Genomic DNA, 9659 nt, shown 5'->3' with positions numbered 1-9659 from the left:
AGATTGACTAGTTTTCTGTGATTATGGTTTCAGTGTGTCTGCCCTCTGATGCCCTCTTGCAACACCTGCCGTCTTACTTGGGTTTCTCTTACCTTAGACGTGGGGTATCTCTTCACGGGTGCTCCAGCAGAGCACAGCTGCTGCTCCTTACATTGGATGAGGGGTATCTCGTTACCACCACCCTTCCTGACCTTGAATGTGGAATAGCTCCTCTAGGCCCTCCTGTGCCTGCGCAGCCACCACTCCAGGTCAGTAGTGCCCAATATGCTACTGGAGATCAGTGGAGAAATAACTCCAGAAAGAATGAAGGGATGGAGCCAAAGCAAAAACAATAGCCAGTTGTGGATGTGACTGGTGATAGAAGCAAGGCCCAATGCTGTAAAGAGCAATATTGCATAGGAACCTGGAATGTCAGGTCCATGAATCAAGGCAAATTGGAAGTGGTCAAACAAGAGATGGCAAGGGTGAACATCGACATTCTAGGAATCAGGAAACTAAAATGGACTGGAATGGGTGAATTTAACTCATGACCATTATGTCTACTACTGCGGGCAGGAATCCCTCAGAAGAAATGGAGTAGCCATCATGGTCAACAAGAGTCCAAAATGCAGTACTTGGATGCAGTCTCAAAAATGACAGAATGATCGCTGTTTGTTTCCAAGGCAAACCATTTAATATCACAGTAATCCAAGTCTATGCCCCAAGCAGTAACTCTGAAGAAGCTGATGTTGAATGGTCCTAAAAAGACCTACAGGACCTTTTAGAACTAACACCCAAAAAAGATATCCTTTTTATTATAGGGGACTGGAATGCAAAAGTAGGAAGTCAAGAAACACCTGGAGTAACAGGCAAATTTGGCCTTGGAATGAAGCAGGGCAAAGACTAATAGAGTTTTGCCAAGAAAATGCACTGGTCATAGCAAACACCCTCTTCCAACAACACAAGAGAAGACTCAACACATGGACATCACCAAATGGTCAACAACAAAATCGGACTGATATATTTTTTGCAGCCAAAGATGGAGAAGCTGTATACAGTCAACAAAAACAAGACCAGGAGCTGACTGTGGCTCAGATCATGAACTCCTAATTGCCAAATTCAGACTTAAACTGAAGAAAGTAGGGAAAACCACTAGAGCATTCAGGTATGACCTAAATCAAATCCCTTATGATTATACAGTGGAAGTGAGAAATAGATTTAAGGGCCTAGATCTGATAGATAGAGTGCCTGATGAATTATGAACGGAGGTTCGTGACATTGTACAGGAGACAGGGATCAAGACCATCCCCATGGAAAAGAAATGCAAAAAAGCAAAATGGCTGTCTGAGGAGGCCTTACAAATAGCTTGCAAAAGAAGAGAAGTGAAAAGCAAAGGAGAAAAGGGAAGATATAAGCATCTGAATGCAGAGTTCCAGAGAATAGCAAGAAGAGATAAGAAAGCCTTCTTCAGCGATCAATGCAAAGAAATAGAGGCAAACAACAGAATGGGAAAGACTAGAGATCTCTTCAAGAAAATTAGAGATACCAAGGGAACATTTCATGCAAAGATGGGCTCGATAAAGGACAGAAATGGTCTGGACCTAACAGAAGCAGAAGATATTAAGAAGAGGTGGCAAGAATACACTGAAGAACTGTACAAAAAAGATCTTCACAACCAAGATAATCACGATGGTGTGATCACACACCTAGAGCCAGACATCCTGGAATGTGAAGTCAAGTGGGCCTTAGGAAGCATCACTATGAACAAAGCTAGTGGAGGTGATGGAATTCCAGTTGAGCTGTTTCAAATCCTGAAAGATGATGCTGTGAAAGTGCTGCACTCAGTATGCCAACAAATTTGGAAAACTCAGCAGTTGCCATAGGACTGGAAAAGGTCCGTTTTCATTCCAATCCCAAAGAAAGGCAATGCCAAAGAATGCTCAAACTACCGCACAATTGCACTCATCTCACACGCTAGTAAAGTAATGCTCAAAATTCTCCTAGCCAGGCTTCAGCAATATGTGAACCGTGAACTTCCAGATGTTCAAGCTGGTTTTAGAAAAGGCAGAGGAACAAGAGATCAAATTGCCAACATCCGCTGGATCATGGAAAAAGCGAGAGAGTTCCAGAAAAACATCTATTTCTGATTTATTGACTATGCCAAAGCCTTTGACTGTGTGGATCACAATAAACTGTGGAAAATTCTTCAAGAGATGGGAATACCAGACCACCTGACCTGCCTCTTGAGAAACCTGTATGCAGGTCAGAAGGCAACAGTTAGAACTGGACATGGAACAACAGACTGGTTCCAACTAGGAAAAGGAGTACGTTAAGGCTGTATATTGTCACCCTGCTTATTTTACTTGTATGCAGAGTACATCATGAGAAACGCTGGGCTGGAAGAAGCACAAGCTGGAATGAAGATTGCCGGGAGAAATATCAATAACCTCAGACATGCAGATGACACCACCCTTAAGGCAGAACGTGAAGAGGAACTAAAAAGCCTCTTGATGAAAGTGAAAGAGGAGAGTGAAAAAGTTGGCTTAAAGCTCAACATTCAGAAAACAAAGATCATGGCATCTGGTCCCATCACTTCATGGGAAATAGATAAGGAAACAGTGGAAACAGTGTCAGACCTTATTTTGGGGGGCTCCAAAGTCCCTGCAGATGGTGATTGCAGCCATGAAATTAAAAGACGCTTACTCCTTGGAAGAAAAGTTATGACCAACCTAGATAGCATATTGAAAAGCAGAGACATTACTTTGCCAACAAAGGTCCTTCTAGTCAAGGCTATGGCTTTTCCAGTGGTCGTGTATGGATGTGAGAGTTGACTGTGAAGAAAGCTGAGTGCTGAAGAAGTGATGCTTTTGAACTGTGGTGTTGGAGAAGACTCTTGAGAGTCCCTTGGACTGCAAAGAGATCCAACCAGTCCATTCTGAAGGAGGTCAGCCCTGGGATTTCTTTGGAAGGAGTGATGCTAAAGCTGAAACTCCAGTACTTTGGCCACCTCATGTGAAGAGTTGACTCATTGGAAAATACTCTGATGGTGGGAGGGATTGAGGGCAGGAGGAGAAGGGGACGACACAGGATGAGATGGCTGGATGGCATCACTGACTCAATGGATGAGTCTGAGTGAACTCTGGGAGTTGGTGATGGACAGGGAGGCCTGGCCTGCTGTGACTCATGGGGTTGCAAAGAGTCAGACATGACTGAGCGACTGAACTGAACTGAAGGTCAGTCTGGCCCAAAGTTGGCTGGCCTGACATGGGGTTGATCTTCCTGGTGACCAGCCCCCATCCTGAGTCACCTCATCAGTATAACAGATACCCTCACTCCAAATATGAAGGATTTTGGCTGCTCTGTGCCAGCTGGTGATTTAGTTGCTAAGTCTGGTCTGACTTTTGTGACCCCACAGACTGCCTGCCAGGCTCCTCTGTCCATAGAATTTTCCAGGTAAGAATACTGAAGCGAGTTCCAGGAACCAGGGACAAAGGCCAGATATATTCTTTATTATAGCATTGCTGCTTATAAAAAACATAAATGGAGAGATGAACCTCATACTTGAATATTGGACAGAGATTCACCAGATGATAATACTAATAAAGTTACATTAAGGAAAAATTTCAGAGCAATAATTTATAAAGTTAATATTACTATGAATACATAATATGTGAATATATTATACAAAATACTAAAGTGTAGTACAAAATACTAAAGTGTAGTTCAAAATTGGAAAAAATTGCATAATTTTGGAAATCCAGAAATGGACAAATGGGATTATTATGGGAGATTTTTCACCTTATTGACCTGTGACAGTAGATTGAGTAAAGCCATAGAAAAAATGACAATATATGCAAATAGGCTCAGAGGAACTTTTGTCATTCTAGCCTTTCAGTGTTATGATGAGTGGGCTCATGTGGAAAAACATGAAGCAGTTTCAGGTGATTTAATCTCAGTATCTGTTGACTCATAGATTATTGCTGGATACTCCTCTCAAATGTTCTCCATGTTTTTGTTTTATGTATCTCCCCAGAAACAGCTGTCAGAATCTCAAGCGATACATTAAGTGAAATATTTCACTTCTGCCTGTACTTAATGTATTTCCTGCTTTTAATTCTTAGCCACAGTATCTTGCTGTATGGTACTCACAGTTGCAAACAGAATCACATGTTACTGTCCTCCCCTTTGGTCATCACTTTTTGGTTGTTTGTATCCATGTTTCTGTTTGATCACTGTTGAGGTCTTTCTGGTTTCCAGTTTCCAGTAACCCTTAGCCTTCAGATCTTAACTTTCAAAGTGTATCTCAAGCCTAAGTTTTAAACAACAATTTTATTATTTTTAAGTGAATAATAACCATTTAGTTTTGACATTTGCTTCCTACCTTGCCAGTCCATTTTAGCACTTATAAATGTAGCAGGATGTTTCCTAATTACTCACTGGATTTTGGCATCTTCATTTCCTTGAGAGGTCAGGTGAGAACCCCTATGTGTTTGTAGTACTCTCTTCTTCACCTACCCATCAGCCATTATCCTTAGTCATAAATGCGTTCTTTTCTGGATCTTACTGAGATTTTAAATTTTTTTTCAAAATTTAAAATTTAAGTTATTTTATAGTTATAAAATGACTTTGTAGTCATTGTAAAAATTTCACCAATACCGTAGAGAATTCCAATACAGTCTCGGAGAAGGCAATGGTAACCCACTCCAGTACTGTAAAAATTTCACCAATACAGTAGAGAATTCCAATACAATAGAGAATAAAAATCTGACAAAACCTCTACATCTCTTCCCAAGAAATAGCACCTATTCCTATTTAGAGGAATATCCTTCTAGTTATTTTCTCTGTGGCATATTTGTATGTGTGTGGTTTTACAGGAATGAGACCATGCTATTTGGGCAGTCTCTTTTTCACCATTTAATATAATATAGAGACCTTTTAATAGCAATACATACAAGTCAATTTATATTTTGATACCCATCTGGAATTCCAACAAATGTATTCCTTGCCTGTTAACCAAACCCTGATTTCAGATACTGGAAGGAGAGTGCTTGAAATTAAGGGGTGATACATCCCTGCTCCAGACCTAGGGAATTATTAGCAAATGAATAATACAGTCATAGTAATCTAGTTTTAGGAAAAAATGAAAAAAGCAGAAATGCGAATTAAAAATACACTGAGATACTATTTCTCACCTGTTGTATTGGTTTTGATTCGAAGCTGGACCATGTTCTCTGTTGGAGAAGCTGTAGGGAAACAGGCCCTCTTCATACTGCCTGTGGGCATGTATAAACAGGTACAACATCTAAAGACAGTTTTCAATATTTAATGAAACTACATATGCCTTTAATCTCTGACCTACTTCCAGGGATTTACCCTGATGGAAACTCTCCACTAATGTAAAAATATAAATGTATTACTTGTAACTGGAAAATCTTGGAAATTATAAAAATCTCCAAACAAGACATTGATTGAGGAAACTATTATACACACCAATGGAAGACCATGAATTTGTAAACAGAAAATGAACAATCCATAGGAACCATTAAGGAGTGTTTTCTGTGAAATATATAATATTTTTGACATGAATACATAAAATTTATTACCCATTGCATAAGAAAAAATATATGTGCATATTTTTGCATAAAAGAACAATAAAAATGGAAAATAGTGAAGTTGATTACTACAAAGAGTAAAGGAGAAAAGAGTGAAAGGGGTATAAGAAAAACGTTTTCTGAACTCACCTTTTAGTATAAACTTTACTTTGAGAAGTTCCTGTAATGTTCTATAGACCGAAAAGAAAATTAAATCAATAAGAATGGGAGTAAAACTATATGCAAGCAGAAATAAATTAGCCATTAAATGATTCCTATAACCACAGGGAAATGAAGAGTGGGGAGAGACCAAACTAAAGTAAGCTGAGCACAGCCCTTGGGCCATAAACCCTCATTCTAAGGAGATTTGATTGAATCTAAGATGTCATTGGTTGTAGGGTAGGACTCAATTTCAGAGATGTTAAGCTGTGAGAAAATGGAATCTTATATGGGAAGATGAAAATTAGAATTCAATCAATAATCCAGATTATTCAAGTGTATCCAAACAGGACTTCCCTGGTGGTCTAGTGGTTGACTCTGTGGACCCCTAGTTGGGGAACTAAGATCCCACCTGTCAAGTGGCCAAAGGGGGGAAAACTTTTTTAAAGTATCAGAATAAGAATGCAAGGGATTTCAGAAATCCTTTGCATTCCTATACACTAACAATGAGAAGACACAAAGAAAAATTAAGGAAACAATTCCATTCACCACTGCAATGAAAAGAATAAAATACTTAGGAATAAATCTACCTAAAGAAACAAAAGACCTATATATAGAAAACTATAAAACACTGATGAAAGAAAGATGACACAAATAGACGGAGAAATATACTGTGTTCATGGATCAGAAGAATCAATATAGTGAAAATGAGTACACTACCCAAAGCAATCTATAGATTCAATGCAATCCCTATCAAGCTACCAATGGTATTTTTCAGAGAACTAGAACAAATAATTTCACAATTTGTATGAAAATACAAAAAAAACTCGAATAGCCAAAGCAATCTTGAGAAGAATGGAATTTGAGGAATCAACCTGCCTGACTTCAGACTATACTACAAAGCTACAGTCATTAAGACAGTATGTTACTGGCACAAAGACCACGCACCTATGGACACCTTATCTTTGACAAAGGAGGCAAGGATATACAACGGAGAAAAGAATCTTTTTAACAAGTGGTGCTGGGAAAACTGGTCAACCACTTGTGAAAAAATGAAACTAGAACACTTTCTAACACCATATACAAAAATAAACTCAAAATGGATTAAAGATCTAAATGTGAAACCAGAAACTATAAAACTCCTAGAGGAGGACATAGGCAAAACACTCTCTGATATAAATCACAGCAGGATCCTCTATGACCCACCTCCCAGAGTAATGGAAATAAAAGCAAAAATAAACAAATGGGACCTAATTAAAAGCTTTTGCACAATGAAGGAAACCATAAGGAAGGTGAAAAGACAGCCTTCAGAATGGGAGAAAATAATAGCAAATGAAACAACTGACAAAGAATTACTCTCAAAAATATACAAACAGCTCATGCAGCTCAATTCCAGAAAAATAAGTGACCCAATCAAAAATGGGCCAAAGGACTGAACAGACATTTCTCCAAAGAAGACATATGGATGGCTAACAAATACATGAAAAGAGCCTCAACATCACTCATTATCAGAGAAATGCAAATCAAAACCACAATGAGGCACCATCTCACACTGGTCAGAATGGCTGCTATCCAAAAATCTACAAACAATAAATGCTGGAGAGGGTATGGAGAAAAGGGAACCCTCTTACACTGTTGGTGGGAATGCAAACTAGTACAGCCACTATGGAGAACAGTGTGGAGATTCCTTAAAAAACTGAGAACAGAACTGCCATACAGTCCAGCAATCCCACTGCTGGGCATACACACCAAGGAAACCAGAATTGAAAGAGACACGTGTACCCCAGTGTTCATCGCAGCACTGTTTATAATAGCCAGGACATGGAAGCAACCTAGATGTCCATCAGCAGATGAATGGATAGGAAAGCTGTGCTACATATACACAATGGAGTATTACTCAGCCATTAAAAAGAAAGCATTTGAATCATTTCTAATGAGGTGGATGAAACTGGAGCCTATTATACAGAGTGAAGTAAGCCAGAAAGAAAAACACCAACACAGTATACTAACGCATATATATGGAATTTAGAAAGATGGTAACGATAACCCTGTATGCGAGACAGCAAAAGAGACACAGATGTATAGAACAGTCTTTTGGACTCTGTGGGAGAGGGTGAGGGTGGGATGATTTGGGAGAATGGCATTGAAACATGTATAATGTCATATATGAAATGAATAGCCAGTCCAGGTTCGATGCAGGGTACTGGATGCTTGGGGCTGGTGCACTGAGATGACCCAGAGGGATGGTATGGGCAGGGAGGAGGGAGGGGGGTTCAGGATGGGGAACACATGTATACCTGTGGTGGATTCATGTTTATGTATGGCAAAACCAATAAATATTGTAAAGTAATCAACCTCCAAATAAATTTATATTAAAAAAAAAAGAAAGCTGTGGTACATATACACAATGGAATATTACTCAGCCATTAAAAAGAATACACTTGAATCAGTTCTAATGAGGTGGATGAAACTGGAGCCTATTATACAGAGTGAAGTAAGCCAGAAAGAAAAACACCAATACAGTATACTAATGCATATATATGGAATTTAGAAAGATGGAATGATGACCCTATATGCAAGACAGCAAAAGAGACACAGATGTAAAGAATAGTCTTTTGGACTCTGTGGGAGAAGGCAAGGGTGGGAGTTGAGAGAATAGCATTGAAACATTTATATTATCATATGTAAAATAGATCACCAGTCCAGGCTCGATGCGTAAGACAGGGCACTCAGGGCCAGTGCACTGGGATGACCCTGAGGGATGGGATGGAGAGGGAGGCGGGAGGGGGGTTCAGGATGGGGGACACATGTACATCCATGGCTGATTCATGTCAATGTAGGGCAAAACCCACTACATTATTGTAAAGTAATTAGCCTGCAATTAAATAAATTAAATTTTTTTAAGTATCAGAATAAATGCCAAGAAATGCTGCTCAGGCTAAGGGCTCTTCTGATATTTATGATAAGTAATATAGAAAAGTATGTGTGTGTTAGGGGAAATAGTGGATTATTGTTTAATCGGTACAGAGATTCTGTTTGGGATGATGAAAAAGTACTGAAATGATTGTCGTAAGTGTTGCTCAACACTGTGAGTGTTCCTAATGCTATTGAATTATATGTTTTAAAAGGGTTAAAATAGTAAATATATTTTACCACAATTCAAAAGTTGCCCCCAAAAAATTATTGTAAGGAAATTTTAGTAGAAAATTTAGAGTAAACCCTGTATGTCATTTATATATGTATATAAAATACATAATAAGAGACCCATGTAATTTTGAGGCAGAGGAGGCATTTTAAATCTCCTTAAAAGTTATTGACAGGACTGGTGGCAGAGCATAACAGACCATGGGTCTGGCTACCCGGTTTCATTTCCCAGCTCCAAATGTTTGGGCCCAGGCCCCTCACTTATTTTCTCTACCTCAGTACCCTCATTTAATTAATTGAAACTATAATGATAGCACCTACTTCATAAGGTTGCAGTGACACAACTAAATGAGATAACAATCTAAGAAGTTAGAATACTGTCTGGCATAAGAAATACTCTTATTATGAATGGCAAGACTCTTATAAACAAACATAAAATCCAAGGAACACTGCGTGAAATATTGAAACAAGTATGTCAAACAGCCTAGAAATCAATCATAAGGATGTGAAAAAGCTGCTGCTACTGCTAAGTCACTTCAGTCGTGTCCAACTCTGTGCAACCCCATAGACAGCAGCCCACCAGGCTCCCCCGTCCCTGGGATTCTCCAGGCAAGAACACTGGAGTGGGTTGCCATTTCCTTCTCTAATGCATGAAAGTGAAAAGTGAAAGGGAAGTCGCTCAGTTGTGTCCCACCCTTAGCATGGACTGCGGCCTACCAGGCTCCTCCATCCATGGATTTTCCAGGCAAGAGTACTAGTAAACACTCAATTCACATACACAGTATA

The sequence above is a fragment of the Ovis aries genome, chromosome 26, assembly GCF_016772045.2.
Source record: "Ovis aries strain OAR_USU_Benz2616 breed Rambouillet chromosome 26, ARS-UI_Ramb_v3.0, whole genome shotgun sequence".
NCBI classification, from domain to species: Eukaryota; Metazoa; Chordata; class Mammalia; order Artiodactyla; family Bovidae; genus Ovis; species Ovis aries.
The sequence above is the reverse complement of the archived record's forward strand: the minus strand, read 5'-3'. Positions refer to the sequence as shown.